This window comes from Chanodichthys erythropterus, chromosome 17 (genome assembly GCF_024489055.1).
Source record: "Chanodichthys erythropterus isolate Z2021 chromosome 17, ASM2448905v1, whole genome shotgun sequence".
NCBI classification, from domain to species: Eukaryota; Metazoa; Chordata; class Actinopteri; order Cypriniformes; family Xenocyprididae; genus Chanodichthys; species Chanodichthys erythropterus.
This window is the reverse complement of record NC_090237.1, coordinates 15,539,590-15,556,614: the sequence shown is the minus strand read 5'-3', so window position 1 is coordinate 15,556,614 and position 17,025 is coordinate 15,539,590. Positions and strand designations below refer to the sequence as shown.

Genomic DNA, 17,025 nt, shown 5'->3' with positions numbered 1-17,025 from the left:
ACTCTAAAAACTCCTGGGTTATTTCTTTAACCCATTTTCTGGGTTATTTGTGTTGGGTTAAAATTATGGATTATTTTTTCAGAGAGTAACCATTTTCTGGGTTATAGGGCTAATATTTTGACCCAATTCCTGGGTTGTTTAGGTTTCTGGGTTATTTTTCAAAGAGTAACCCATGTTCTGGGTTAACGCCCCTCTCCCTGCCCCCCGCTGTTGTTCTGGAATTTTCTCACAACAGTCGTTTGGAATAACCGTCACTTGAACTTGAACGCACTCGATCCGTTTTGGTCTGGGCTTCTTCGGTGCAACTTCGTCGCGTATTCAAGGTAAGCAAGTATTTTCAGTGTCAATGTAACGTAAAGTTTTCTGTGTCCATGTCCCCGTTGCTAGTTTAGCACCATTTGTAAAAAAATGACCATGGCTTACCGTGGTAATTCTGTGGTGAGCATGTAGCCGCCTGCGGATATCGCAACAACATCTAACTAGTTTAAAGTCCGTGTAAAGTCAAAATAAATGTGTGTTTTGAATTTGTCAGACTAAATAAGAAAGTGTTATTAACCACCCAGCCAAATTTGAATGATTAAAAATAACGATAAGTTCATGAAATTAGGTGTCAAAATGGTTGAAATGCTTTTTACACATAGTTGAGAAACGTGTGACCTATTTAATGTGTTTAGAAGGAAATGACAACTGTGCTGTACTTATCTCATTGTTATAATACTGGTAATAATACGATAGGTACGTGCAGCTAGTGGCGACTTCATGCCGCGTTAAGGGGGTTGAACACCGGACGAGAAGCGCCGCGCCGCGTCTAGAACAACTCGAGGTATCGTGTACTTTCTCAGTTTATGGCCAGCAATATTGTTATGTTTTAGGACATTGTGGAATTAAGATAATGTCAGTATGTTATGAGTGTACTGTATAATTAAATACAACCGTTGCTGAGTCTGCAGTCTGAACACTTTAAGTTACCTCAGAGCGTCCGTTAACTGAATGGAGAATATCACCTGAAAATCCAATAACATCAGCAATTTGTATTCATGCAGCTGATTTCTGTAAATTAATGTAAAACTAACTTTATATTGCAGCACATGGTGAAGTCAGTATATACATTAACGACGATTTGAGACAAATAAGTGTAAATTTAATATAAATCTATGTAACATTACATAGCGCGCTGTGGCGCTGCAGGATTTTGAACAAGGTCCTGAACCGTTGCTGGCGCCGCCGGTGTGTGTACACTCATAGAGAATAATGTGTTTGAATATAACGTTACGCTTCTCTTCCGGTGTGCGACCCCTTTAGCCGTGGCTAGAGCGACGAGGCTACAGAATAACCCAGCTGCGCTGTGCTTATCATATTATACAGTGCTGAGTAGTGAGAGTTAAAGAAGCGTGTCAAGTCTTCAAATTGTTGCTAACCTCTATTGTTTTCTCCAGGTCATTTTAAATGTACAGCTTTGTCGCTGATAAGCTAACTGAGTGGCGGATGTCTGAGCTGATAGAGAATTTTAGAGGTGAGCGTTTTACTCTTTAAAGGGATAGTTCACCCAATAATGAAAATGTGATGTTTATTTGCTTACCCCCAGGGCATCCAAGATGTAGGTGACTTTGTTTCTTCAGTCGAACACAAATGATGATTTTTAACTCCAACCGTTGCCGTCTGTCAGTCTTATAATGCGAGTGAATGGTCACACAATTTATAAGAGTCAAAAAATATACTTAGACAAATCCAAACTGAACCATGCGGCACGTGACGACACATTGATGTCCTAAGACACGAAACGATCGGTTTGTCTGAGAAACCACTATGTCAGTTGGACATAGTGGTGTTTTAGAGGTAAAAAATGATATAAATCATTTTCGGTTTCTTGCACAAACCGATCGTTTTGTGTCTAACTGTGTGTTCACACCGCCGGCGGCGAGAACGTCAAAGTGACAGGAAGTCATTAATTTTCAATAAGAGCACGGCGGCGAGCTCCGGCGAGAGCGGTGCGGCGCGTTTTGGGCGATGAGAGCGGCGAGGAGAGTTGAAATCAGGTTAACTTTATGGTAATGAGCTATGACGCGGTTCGGCGGCAACCAATCGGAATGTAGATGTCCTCGCTTGACAGGCTTCCGATTGGTTAACGCAACTTGTCATTTACTTTGACCCTCCCATCGGTTTGAACGAACAGTACAGCGTTGTTGGCAGGGCGGCCAAGGTGACTGTTGACGCTCTCGCCGGCGGCGGTGTGAACGCACGGTTAGGACATCAATGTGTCGTCACGATCCGCAGGGTTTAATTTGGACTTGTCTAAGCATATTTTTTGACTCTTATAAATTGTGTTACCATTCATTCGCATTATAAGACTGACAGACGGCAACGTTTGGAGTTAAAAATCATCATTTGTGTTCGACTGAAGAAACAAAGTCACCTACATCTTGGATGCCCTGGGGGTAAGCAGATAAACATCACATTTTCATTTTTGGGTGAACTATCCCTTTAACTGCCCTCATATCATCTCTCTATACCTAAATATTTTTCTTTAATATGGCTTAAATGTGTCAGTGCAAGATTTTGTGACAGTCACAACTTCTTCGACAGTGGGGAATGCATCTCTATAATAACCCTTATAGTTAAAAGATACTTGTGCCTTGTCTTTAAGCTGTTATGCATAATAATGGGCCAGATATTTACCTTCGCATTAATGTCATTATTACACTTGTTAATGAAAGAAAAGATGGACAGTATAGACTGTCATTCACACAAAATGGGTAGTGCTGCAAAAGAACCACATTAGTTAACTAGCAAATTGGGCCAGGTTTTTTTTGTTGTTGTTGTTGTTGTTTTTAACAAAAACAAAAAACAGCATTCCCATAAAAGTGATTATTTGTTAGCTTGATAATCAGAGTGTCCGGTGAGTGGTTCACAATTGTCTCGACTTATTAACAATACTCATGTTGTCTTGTTTTCTGTCCTTCAGGTGAAGACAGAGATGAGGAGGCATTTCTTCTCTTAGATGAGGACACTATCAAAACTCTTGTCCCTCAAGTTCAATCCAGTTATTGAATGTTGTCAAATGTTTGAAAGAGAATGAGTTGTTTATTTTTCTATTTTTTCTAATGTCTAATGTTATTACAGTGTGACCTAAGATAAATAGGTCCAAGTGTGTAGAGTTTATGTAGAGTTTAATTTAATTTTAATGCAATAAAAATGTAAAAGTGCTTGAAGTGTGTAAGTGCCTGAAGTTTTATTTTCTGAAATAAGGCATACTGGCATAGTAACCCAAGTTAGGTTATTTTTGACCTTTGGTTAAAAAGGGACCTACTCATTTCTGGGTTATTTCAACCCAGATATTGGGGTTGTTCTTTTGACCCAGAAGTTGGGTTATATTAACTACAATTTTGGGTTATTTTAACCCAAAATTTGGGTCAGGTATTTGACCCAGAATTTGGGTCAAAAAGAATAACCCATTTTTCTGGGTTGAAATAACCCAGAAATTAGTTGGTCCCTTTTTAACCCAGGATTTGGGTCAAAAATAACCCATAATGGGTTATTTTTGACCCAGGAGTTTTTAGTGTGTAGAAATTCTGATTGAGTGCAAAATTAAAAGAACGAATGAGGGTAATAAATAACGGATTGTTTATTTCAGCCCAATTTGATCAATGAGCTCGTGTTAAAACATATACTACTTTTCAAAAGTTTGGGGTCGGTAAGATTAAATTAATACTTTTATTCGGAAAGGATGCATTTATTTGATCAAAAGTGAAAATAAAGACATTTTGAATGGTTCAATTCAAAGAAATGATGTTCTTTTGAACTTTCTACACAAAAATATTAAGCGGCACAACTCTTTTCAACATTGATAATAAATGTTTCTTGAGCAGCAAATAAGCATATTAGAATGATTTCTGAAGGATCATGTGACAGTGAAGACTGCAGTAATGAATAAATGACATTTTAAATAGAACGTTTAAAAATGTACCTCACATGCTCACATATGAGTTGACTTCTTTCAAAAACATTAAATAATCTTACCGACCCAAAACATTTGAAAGCTAGTGTATATATTGAATATATCAGTGATAATCACAAACATAAAAAATAGTTTTGATTGCATTTCATTAATAAACATTACTTATAAATTCAGCTCAACTGAATCTTTAATTTCGCCAACCTTAGGTACAGCTTCTACATTTCCCTCCATTTTTAGAAATGTACAGGTGGTTCCCATCCCCTTTTGAGCAATAATCATACTTTAAGAGCTTTCCATTATATGTTTTGTTTGATCGAAGCGAATATGTAGCCAGACACCTAAAACAACAGCATTAAGACCAAGCGGAAGCCTCGGCAGTTGAGCAAAAGTGCAACTGGAAAGCGTTAATCCTAATATGGTTGGAAAGTTACATCACCTAATTAATATTCATGGGCCAGTCTGCTAAAGTAAATTGTGTATCCTACTCATTTTTTACAGATCATTCAAACATCCCTGAGTTTAATCTTTTTTTTTTTTTTTTTTAAATCTAACGAATACGAACGTACCAAGTAATCTCACACCTTTAGCTTCCGCAGCTATTGAGTTCAGTAAGGCCCAGTGAGATGAGCCAGAACAGGTCCGACCCAGCAGCACATTCCCACAGTAAGTAAGGGGATTTCCAGGCTGTCTCCATATGAAGCAACTGACCTGAGTGCAGTGAAAGGAATACTGTTCTGCTCGGTGAGCTCCACGGATAGTCCGGGCCAGAGGATGAGAGGACTGACCTATCCTTGCATTCCTGAGCTGGGCAGGGCGGAGTGAAAGAGAAAGGCTTGTTGATATACACTGGTGACATTTCCCCGCCGGCTTAATTAGGTTAGGCCTGTGAGCTGATTAATCTTCCTATGCCTGTAATGGTAATCCTTAAGCTGCTCTAACCTGTACTGAGGTCCGAGGTGCCTGCCCGCCTGCCTGTCTGCGCAGATGGCCATGCAGACACCAAACTTTCTCAACGCTCATTATGAAAGTAAGTGAGCAGCTGAGCCTATGCTGCTACTATAGACCTATGCAGATGCAGGCAGTCTCCATCATGCTGGTACATTCTTCTAGTGGTCAACCAATATGGGCTTTGTAAAGGCCAATGGTAATACCTAGAGAGTGGGGTGGCTAAAATAATTCTGAAATATACATAATACAACTTATGTTATATAAGACATACAATAAGTTGCTTAAATTAAATTTACATAGTATTTACCAAATAATCAATAAAATAACTGACACAGTAAATGGTTAACATTAATTGACAGGGTTGTTGGTTAAATTTGGAACTGACACAGGAGAGAATCTATATATTAAGGCTACGTTTACACGTGGGTGGCTATTTTCATAAACGGACATTTCAACCTCTCCGGTTTCAAAAATAACATTGTGCACACATGGCAGTTTTCATAAAAGTGTTCATTTACACGTACCCGTGTATATATGACGTCAATAGTGTAACGAGCAGATCAAGCCCACGTAAGCCAATCAGAATCCCCAAAAAGAATCCCGAATTACTTTTGAAGTGATTCGAAGTTGTTGCAAAATTGCTGATCTCCGAGCACTCATTCGTCTCTGCTCCTCGACATAATGGAGCAGCTGTATTTTCAAATGCAAACACACGAGAAGAGTTTGCACCAACATAAATGCGACTGCTACTCTAAACGCTTCCATGATCACATGTAAACATAGGTCGCACTTTTGACAAAGGTGCGAGCTCTGGCGCATACTGTGACGTTGGCTGCCTAAACACCCGTTTGTCTCAGTTTACATGCAAACGTGCAAACGAAGATTTTCAAAATCTCCATTCTGGCCGGAGTTTTTAGAAAGACTCGTTTTCAGAGGCGAATTTTCCGTTTGCGTGTAAACTAAGGGCGCAAATGAAGGGAAATATCTCAGTTTTTCAAAATAACCATGTATGTGTAAACAGGGCCTAAATTACTTGTGATGCTCCATCTTTTGTTTTTATCTAAATTACTAATTGCAAATGTACTACTTCCGTTAATTGGAAAGCATTGGGAAATCAGTTGATGTTGATAAACTCAAAATGGTCAAATATTAGTCCATTATTCGGACTGGCTGATATATCATTACACTCTCTCTCTAAACACACACACAGCTGTGCTCTTTAGCATCATTAATCAGTGCGCTAGCTGTAGCCTACCCTTGTCTCGAGGGGGAAGTATTCAGGAATTTTGCATGTGGATGAAGGTATGACAGACACACATGATCATCTACTCAGCAACAACTGCATGTTCACATAAGAATCACTGAGATGCATCATTGTCTACTGACTATACAGTACATTTTCATTCAATCTGCCCACTTGGAGAGCATGGACAAGCTCATATGTGACTGCTCTGTAGACAGACACTCAGCCAAAACTTCCCTTATATTATAGATCAAATGCAATGAGTACTGCAGAATCAACAGCACAGAATCTGGATCAATTTCTCCACCCATATATATGTCAACCAAATATTAAGCAACACCACCTGTGGGCATGGAAAATATTGTTGCCTCTGACACACAACATGCTTTCCACACATTCTTGCCATGATTTATTTAAAAAAAGAAATGAACACGGTGATAAACAAATCACACTCGCATGTGGTCAGCATCTCTTTTTTATGAAAACCCAATCAAAGTGATTTGTGTTGCCTGGTTGTAGAAGGAAGAGTCACTATGCCAACCAACTTCACATACCCAACTGAGTAATAATCTCGTGCCATCAAATAGGCTGCCTTTGCACTGTTTTTAGACCTGAGCTGCTTTAGTGTTTCAGAAGGACGTCTACAGAAACTCTTGTGGCGGTCTGAGGCAAATCTAGGTAGGTGAGACTGTGAATATGAAGTCTCAGCAGATCAAATGGACCTGACAGGATGGCTCTGGCTCTGCTGCTTAGCCATGGGCGTCACCCACCCTGCCGCTATCTAACACTCCACCTGCACTACCTTCCTCACTGCGGCAGCCTTTGTTCTAAGTTAGTAAACCTGTCGCAGTCTGCCTTAAACACGATTCTATGGCTTCCTCCATGCTCACCAGTCCACCTTAAATGTGGGCCAGGCTCGGGGAGGCTGTCCCAGTGCCAGTGGAGTGCAACGTGAGCGCAGAGAGACAGGAGTGAACAATAGAGCTAGACGCCAGAGCACAGCATTGCAGAGACAGGGGTAAAGCCAATATTATGCCATGCTATGCCATAGAAGAGACCGGCCCACTACGAGCCTTTCATTTTCATTCAGAAAACTTCCGAAATGTGTGCAAAACTTGACGATTTCCATCAGATATTCGGTAAGCAGAGTCTATCAGACAAATCCTCTTAGAAAGCAAGAGCATGGCTACCTCGACATGCACCAAGACAAAGTGCTACACTGTTGGCTCTCCCTAGCAAATCCGCCACATATCACACCTCAAACCCCAATGTCTGCAATAGCAGTGACACATTTTTTTGATGAAGGGAGTTTTCTTTAAATGCGGTGGGTACCGATAGATCGAGAGAGGTAGAGAAACAGCCTGTGGGTGTAATGGTGGGTAGAGAAGAGAGAAAGACAGACAGGAATGTGGGCGTGATGGCACGATGCATTATACGTACGATGCAACGGCCGATGCCTTAATCGAAAAACTGCACCATCCATGAACTTTGGGAAAGCCTTTATCTCATTAAGCTTCTCACTGTCTCTCCAAATGCCAAAAAGCATCTTAGACAGTAAAGGTGTTTGTGTAGAGTCTGCAATAATTTCTCTCACCATAGCTCTTGCATAGTTTTGCGTCATTCCTTTGTTGAAATGTTGCCGCAATGCCAGCAGCCAGATGTGCCACAGGAATGGACAAGTGGTCCACTGACACACTAAGAAAATGGAACTAACCACAAAAGAGCGTCGGTGAAATCTCAACAACTGATGATGTCTTCCAGTTGCAGATCTTTAAGGTTTAGTGCTTAAACCATAAGGTTTGGTTAAAGGGATATACATCAAGGTTCGTCAACAGCCAAAAAAGTAAGGCCTAGTCAGCACTTGCATACCACAGTAGCCATGCTACATGCTAAAGCCATGCCAGAAAGCATGAGGGACTTAACACACACACATGACTCAGCACACATTAAAAAGATGACATTCACATCTACAAGGTAAGCAGTTGAGGGCTCTCTGAGGTCAAACACAAGTGTACCGAGCCTTTATCATGACGCTCTCCATAGTACTTTGTGCTGCTCTCAAATGAAAAGAGATGTGAAATTGGATATATATGATATGGTCAATATGATAGTTCACCCAAAAATTCTTAACTCGCCCTCATGTTGTTCCAAATCTATTTAGCTTTCTTCTGCGGAACATGGAAGATATTTTGAAGAATGCTGGTAATCGAACAGTTTGAGTTACCATTGACTTCCACTGTATAGACATAAAGGCATTTTTCAAATTATTTTCTTTTGTGTTCCACAGAAGAAAAAAGTTAAACAGGTTTGGAGCAACGTAAGTGTGAATAAATGACAGAGATTTCATTTTATCCCTTTAACATATGTTCAAGGCTTTGGCCTGGCAGCATTTGACATCAAATTCAAAAACTGCAAAAGAATCAAATATCCTCTTCCTAACCTTATCCCTCCAACAATGAATTCTCAGCTGATCCTACCCACCAGTGCATCACATGACCCTTATGCCGGCATTTCTTCAACACCCCCCCCCCCCCCCTCCCCTCTTGCACACTGTCCCTTTATACACACAACTAGCTGCTTCCTCTTGCCTCTGTCAGTTGCGCTTCACCGTTGACTAAAATGTCTTTGTTTCCGACGCCGGCAGGCTGATGACAGAGCGCCCCTCTCAGCTCCCAAGAACCTAACCCGTGCACATAACAGGAAAACGTCACAAGTTAGGGTCTCAGGGATTGTGAGAGGCACATTCGCAGACTGACCGCCAACCTGCAACAAAATTCGAGCACAAGGTCACACTCTGCTGTGTCCCACCACAACAAAAATTAGAAGAATGAATGTCAATAAAAGGCCCATCTACTCATAGCATTTGCGCATCCCCCAATCCCCGACACTTGTTTGTCTGTCTGTCTGTGACACAACAAGTGCAACCTTCAGCTAGACACAACATTGACCCATCTCTCCCTCCCCCCACAAGCTCTCTCACTCTCTCTCCCCAACACCCCCACTCCGTCTCTAACATTGAACAATAAGGCACTTTGAAAAAATGCCCCTGGCTCCAGGTAAACTCTTCACCAGCTCTTGTCTCGCTAAGCTCTCTTCACAAGAATTCAAAGCTAATCAAATAAAGCTCTCTGTCTAGCCACTCTGACTTACTACTAGTGTCCCCGACATACATCACTGGTTACCCTAAACCACTAAATTCTAACATTAGCTAAACCATGAAATGTTGTACACTAATACAAGAAGAATTTAGCTTACTGCTAACTGGCAAGCCCAGCACAAGCTGCTTCAGACAAAGGTAATGAAGACACTAACAGATGCTACAGCTGTGGGTGGGGAGAAGCAGAAAATGGTTTTAAACTCACCCTGGCGCGAGGATGAGGATGAACACTAAGCCGATCGAAGTTCTCTCGCAGCCTGCTTGACAAAGAAAAGTGGGTGAGAGAAAGAAAGAGAGAGAGAGAGAAATCTCAGATTTCAACTTTTGTTGCTAGACCCGCTGACAAAATTGTGCAAATTTGATAGGCTAGAAAAAAAGAGAGTCATACGGTCAGGATGACTGGACGGCTGTTCTTGTAAAACGAAAGAGGAAGAATGAAAATGAGGAGAGGTGGACAGGAAAGGAGATGGATGGATGGTAATATTAAAGCACAGGTCCGTACGTCCATATTACAGCTTGCCGAAAAAGCCGCAGAGGTGGAGAGCATGCCGATGAGGAAAAGCCGAAGGGTGGTGTGATGGCACTGAGGATGAGAGACAGTGCAGCCAGGGCCACACTACCAGCAAATCATGCCAGTCTGCTGGATCTCAGGAGAGGAGGGGTAAACACACACGCACACACAGCACAGAGACTCTCACTCATTCACTTCACCTCACTCGTCCAGCGCTGCTCAGCCGCGGCAACTCCGTTCACGCGTATATCCCTATTCCAGGTCTGGCTCGATTGGATGATGGAAAACAGGCAGCCTGCTGCTGCCAAAAACCCCGGGCTACGTCCCGCCGAAAGAACACGACTGAGACGCAGCAAATGCATCAATGCACCGCGTTACTGGCTCTCCACTCTCGCTAGCTCGCTCTCTCCACACCCCCTTCTTCTCTTTCACTCTCCGTATCTGTCTTACATTTCATTTTCTCCCTCCCTCACCATCTCTCTCGCTCTCTCTCTCTCTCCCAGGACACACACATGCACACTCTTCCTCTCTCTCAGAGTTGAGCAGACTGAGATGCATGCAAAACCGAAAAGAGGAGGAGGGGGGGGAAACGTAGAAGCGTGACACCCCTGGTCCGTCTTTCCCTCTTTATAAATCCATGTTGAAAAAACTTGGAGAAAGGGGGAAAACAGAGAAATATCATCCATTAATTTGCTCGCACAGCTGTGATCATTTAAAGCCGGAGGCCCACTTCTCCGGAGTATCAACCCGAAGGGGGAGGATGTTGGTGGAGAAAGAGAAATAGTATAGAAAAATACAGACTTTCATGATGATTTTTTGTCATTTTGACTTCATTGCTTTAAAATATCTGTACATTTGATATTCCCGATGACATTGGCATTCTAGAAGTCCCCTATCACATGCCTGGCATCATAAACACTACCCTTTAAAAAGAGAATGAAAGTGAGAGAGAAAGACAGAGAGAGAGGCCCTAGAAACACAGCTACATGATGTGCTTGGCTTATAGAGGCTACATTTAATCTCCACTGGCTCCCCCAGGCTTGGGCAGAGAGAGGGGGGAGAGTAGCCCGTGCCGATGGGGGAGGGATGAGCCAAGCAGGTAGGGAGGCTAACAACGGACAACAGTGCATGGGATAAAATCAGCGACCGGAGTGAAGGGGAAAGCAAACCAGCACCACACTGCCCTCTTCCTCCGTTTTCCTCACTTGCATCATGATCTTGCTGTCTCTGGCTAATCTCTAGGCGTCACATGTAGATTGAGCGTTGTATCCTCTCTGATGAGGATGGGACATGCATGCAGGCTCTTCGGCGGTAAAACAGAGATGCTATCCCTTTTAAATTTCCCCCTCGGCTCCAAGGCCCCCACCACTGCTATCCTCATTTATCACCCTCTTTCGTCCAGATACAGCAAGCCATCAGTGAGGTGCTAATATTAGACTGCCTTTGACTGCGCCGGCTGCTGCCTAGAGCCTATAGCGTGCACACAATTACACATGCATGCTAAAGACCTAGAAAAGTATAGTAAAGCATATTTGATGCAGTACAAACAGAAACAGAAAGTGCATGAAAAAAGCTGTGCATGCACGCATACATTCAAGTACATATGCTGCACTGTTTATTTCAAGGTCTTTAGCATGCATGTGCATGTATATTCATGTCTGTTTGCTATATTGGATATTCAGGATAAAATCCCAGCTCTTTAAACCTGTTACCATTTTTTAATATTGTTTGCTTGTAAAAATATCCGAGCAGTTAAAATTATACAGAATGAGATCAGCACTTGTTCACTGTGTGGGCCTTTGGAACAACCAGACAACTGTGATTTTTTTTTATTTTTATTTCAAGAGGATATGGCTTTTTTTTTCTTTTTTCTTGTGGCAACCCACAAACTGTTTATGGCAAAATTGTAGAGTATTTCAAATGCTAAATCCAGTCATTGCTGCTGCAGAGAATGCTAAGTGTTCACTGTAAGATTATGACTTCAGCTATGTTTAGCAGACGTGTCTCCAGAGAAGTAAAATATAAGGCCATTAGCAAAGCGGTGTAATTATAGTGCTTCATACCTTGCATAACAAACATTGTGGTTGAAGTTCTAATGAGGATTTTGAGCGAGGGAAGAGGCACTTCGTTAGGACCCAAATAAACCCTTGATTTAGTGATACTTATAATACGTGACTATGATAATACTCATTACGTACTATCAACTGGAGTATTATGTAGTATATCAAGACCCCATAAAATTAAACAGAGTTTTGTGGCTTTTAGTCTGTGTGTTTTAGCTTTGATGCTATATGCTAGCGTAATCATAAATGTATTTCTCTTCCGGGAAAAGAGCAAAATTGCTCTCTATGAGAATGCCCCTCCCCCTAATAACATCTGCTATTGACTAGCAAGTTGCAAATAAAGGCAAAGCTAACTTATAAAGTCTACTGCTTTTTTTTTTTTTAAATAATAATAATAATAATAAAAACTTTAATATGCCCTGCTTGAATTTTCTGTTTAAAAAGGAAATAGATCAATATTGGAGACCTAGTAAGACTAAGATGATCATATTGTAAACTTTGCCCTGGGAGCATATATTTTTTGCCATAGTCTCACAATTATCAAATGCAAAAGGATATTAAGCTAATGAGGCAGACACAAAGCATTTCGATTAAGTTAAATGTGTGTATTTCAGAATGTCGGCACAAGAGCGAGGCAACATGGCCGTAGAGCGTTTCGAGAGCTTTCATAAAAAGAGAGAGCGAGTGAATGTTCATGAATGCCTCCGAGTGGAAGTGGCGAGCTAAAAAATCTGTTTGTTTGTCACAGCTCTTTTCCTTTGGCAGCGATTATCAAGGAGAGGTGCAGAGAACTACAAACCTCTGTGTGCTTTGGACCCTCTCTGTTCTCTGATCTGCTTTGAATTCGCGCTTCAAGGCTGACATTACGCAGCACACAGACCCTCCTAGCCGACTAAAGGCACACACAAAACAAGACAACTTATCGCAGTTGTATTGCCACAGAGATACGGGAAAAGAAAGGAACGGAAAAAATGGGAAATAAAGCAACATCAAAGACTCTGTTTTCAGATTATACATAAACCCTGGGAGGATTCTTAGAATCAGATGCTAAGCAATATACAGCTGTCTGTTTCAGTGTGTGTGTGGGGCAGTGAAAAGCTGCACCATTGGGGGGCAGCCTTTTGCTCCAGAACTCCAGCAAAGGTTGTGAGGGAGTGTTCACATGAAATCTCCAGCCAGTAAGATTTACAATGAAGATAACATCTCACTCAATCTTGCTTAAGCTTTGTGCACTAAGCATATGTACATCCATGCATTCTGCTGTTCTTAGGATCCTATTACAGCAGAGCAAAAATAAAGTTATTGTGTAGTCAGGCAGCATTTGCTGTTGCAAACAAAATGACACAAGTACACACTTGAGAGCATTTTCATCACTTCAATACGTGTAAACCTATGCTATTACCATTACATAAGAATATATAGGAACAGTGGTTGTGATTACAGTGCAAATATCATGTCCTACTGCTGACATCTTAGAAAAAAGAAAAAATATGAGCTGTTTTAAACAAAATTACTCAGAAACTAATTTTTTTTCCTCATAATTACATGTATCAAATCTGCTCACTGATTAATATTTCAGATGGTGCTGTTTTGCAAACCTCATTATATTATTTTATCTTGCTGAAAAGCAGCTAATATTAAGGACATTTCTGCCTTTTCTACTGGTGTAAGATGATGACAGGTCCGGCAGTAGCAGGGGCATTAATAGAAACAGAAAAATCTATTTCAGCCTCTATTGTTCGTGGATCAGAGATGGCATGCGGTACTTTATACTTGCTCCAAAGAATGGAGCATGCTGCTATCATCTAAAGTGTGCTTGTAAGCATGACATATCTACTTAACAGTAAATACAAACTTCAGTCTTTGTACATCATCTTTCTACCCATCTCTTCCTTAGTAAAACTGACGGCTAAACTCTATCCGTCAACCTCAAGATTAAAAGAAATGTAAACTCTATCATTACTTTGGTTGTAATTTTGACCAGTGTTAAAAAGTAATTAATTTAAAGTGGTGATATAACTAATTTTTTAACTATATTTTCCACAGCACAATAGTCTTCTCAAGTAATTCAGTTTTACTGAATTGGTCCCTTCAATGGTTCATGTAAATTAAACTGTCCAAAAAAATATTCAACAACTCATGCAAGAGTGCAGAAGTTTATGACATTGATAAATTAAAAACAAAATCAGGTGAAAGGCATCATAAGATTTAAGTTACTGGGATGAATCAAAATCCCCACAACTAGTACATTTATCTGTTCAGGTTTTCTATGCTGTTACCCTAACTGATATCCTTTTTCTTGAGCCAGATAAATACTCTGTTTGTAATCATAAATGATATAATTTTATTAAATCTCTTTTTTTAAGGATACTGTATTATTGGACAGTTTGGCCTAATGCATAATCTATCCCAAAACATAACACATTTATATTTTTAAATGCAACCAAGAAATTTCCTTAATGGTCTGTGTTAGATACATCACATTTGGAGAGTGTGAAAAAAAAAAATTAAATTCAAAATAATTGGGTATTAGGATTAAAATAAAACTGTGGGCAGTTTGCAAACCCTTAAGATTCATTAAAATTTTAGGTGTAATTAGAAGTAAAGAAAGACTGATCTGCTAACACAGTGTGACTAAAGTTTTTTGCTAACAAGAGTTCAAAACAGTGAGCAAAATAATTCTTCACTAGTCTTCAGAAATTATTACAGCATGTATCACACTGATGATACAAAAAAAAAATGAATCGCAAGAATATAAAAGTGTCATTAAGTTGGCATAACCTCAGACATTTATAAACTCACTATAATTACTAAACGCCATGTCAGTACCTTGTACATGACATGCTGTTGAACATGCACCATTGAAGAACTGTTTCGAAATAGTGTAAAAATAGCCTAAAAATGTGCTCCAACATCTAATGAGCTAATTAGCATTTTTTCAAGTCAAAATATAAAAAAATATACATAACTTTTGTTATATGTAATATAATTATAGTGTAATTTTGTTACACTTTAACTTGATAAACCATCTTATAGGTTACATCAACAAAAGTAGTTTTTAAGGATAGATCAGACTTCAGAAAAGTTTGGGATCACTAAGATGTTTTTAAAAGAAATACTTTTATTCAGGAAAGCTGCATTAAATTGACCAAAAGTAACAGTAAAAACATTTATAATGTTCAAATAAATGCTGCTGTAATAATATTTCTCACTTTAACACTGTTTTAGCTGTTATTTTGATCAAATAAATGCAGCCTTGGTGAGCTTCTTTAAAAAATGCATTACTGATTACTAGGGGTGTAACGGTTTACGTATTTGTACCGAACCATTTCGGTAGAAGGCTTTCGGTACGGTGCCCGTGTGCTCCGAATGCATTACATTGCAACATTGAGGTCTCCTATTAATTACAATAAGCTCTCCGTTTTGTTACTTTCCATAAGAAACAAAGTGTCATACTTCAAATTCTGTCCACGAAATCACAGAAAATGCCGTTCTGAAGTGCTTTGATGTGGGTTAGCATGGAGCGAACGCGATCATCTCTTCCTCTTTAATAGCCTACTAGTTACAGAATATACAAGAATGAACATCTAAAGGTATGTTGAAAGATACAGTACAACTTACTAAAACGGTCATATCTCTTGTAATCGCTCAATCAGTGTTTCAACGGCAGAAAGACATCAATGAAACAGCTTGTAAACAGTAGGCTATGTCACGTAGCAGAAATGAACTCTTTCGCTTAATATATGCAGTGTATTAGCCTATATTCATTATATTTTACTTAATAGTGATGTCTTGATTATTTAATGTATTTTTAAAAAAATGTGTTGTGAAAATGACAGCCACTGTGTATAAATGATTATATTTCAACAACGAATTGGAGTAATACTTAATTTTATAATTAGATTTTGAAGTTGAATGCAAAAACTGCCTTATATGCAGATTACAGGTTTGCATACAATTTGTTAGCGATTGAAATTAGGCTAATATTTTGGGCTCAGTTGTTATCCTTTAATATTATAGTAGCCTAATGTTCAAGTAAGGGCTCCCTACATAGTTTATAGCATTTAGTTATAAATTAATTTAATATATTTAAAGACACAGACAAAATTTGTTCAGTACACTACTGTTTAATTAAAAAAAGCAATTTTATGTTTAGTTTTCTCCCCGCCTGCTGTACCGAATCCGTACCGAACCGTGAATTCAAAACCGAGGTACGTACCATACCAAACCGTTACACCCCTACCGATTACTACTGAAACGTAGTGTGAATAGCACAAACTGTGTACTACTCTGTATTACATGGAAGAGTATAAACACAACACCTCTCACCTGAGACTTTAAAATCGTGCTTGATTTCTGAAGAATAGAAATACTGTTAGTACAACTATTGCGTTTTACCTCAAGGTCTTTGGTGTGCCTGGTCAGTGTCTGCTTCTGGGACTCATTTTGGATCTACAGAACACTGTTTCAGCTCGGTCATTTTACAGGAAATAAAAATCAGATGTTGTGTTTATATGTGTTCTGTTTATATAGCTCCTTAGTGAGAAAGACTACACAGGTGGAAAATGTCAGCAAAAGTAAGGTTGTTTATTGAGGTGCTGAGGCAGGAGTTTGTGTATCTCAGGGAAAGCTAGGAGGTTGTACAGTTATCTCCTGTGATGTTACTCTAAACTATACAACCTACTACCTCAGCCTGGGGGCACTGCAGAGACCCTGAGGGACGAACAGTGTTGACCTCTATAAATCTGAGAAGGAAATTCGACTGTTAAGTTTGATGAGACTCCTTCTTGGTTGTAAGCGGTTTTAAAAAAAACTATTAAAATCCTACATTCTGAGTGCAGGATGGTTTAAAAAGAGGCCCTGAATAGTAGGTGTGAAGGCCACACAGACAGATACCTATAGATACAAGCTTGTGTGGACAGTCACCACAAGTTCGGATCTACGGGTTTGTGTCAGCAGGCAGGTGTCTTCCTGTAGAAAAACCAGTTCAAAAGTCATCCACCGGCTTCAGTTATTCCATTCTAAAGGATACAACAAAATAATTCTGGATCTGGAAATGAATTTCAACCATATAAATGTAATATTTTTTATAAACAGGCTGCATATTGTAATACTGGGGCTACTGCATATGTAAATAGGAATGGCAGC

The 17,025-nt window shown here is 39.8% G+C and overlaps 1 long non-coding RNA gene across 1 annotated transcript; it reads left to right on the top strand.

Annotated features, from left to right (window-relative positions):
- Nucleotides 1-203: 203 nt before the first annotated feature.
- Nucleotides 204-3,267, top strand: LOC137005398 (uncharacterized). The gene is made up of 3 exons (XR_010892241.1): nt 204-323; nt 1,437-1,513; nt 2,963-3,267. It is a non-coding gene; the product is annotated as an uncharacterized lncRNA (long non-coding RNA).
- The last annotated feature ends 13,758 nt before the right edge of the window (nt 3,268-17,025 follow it).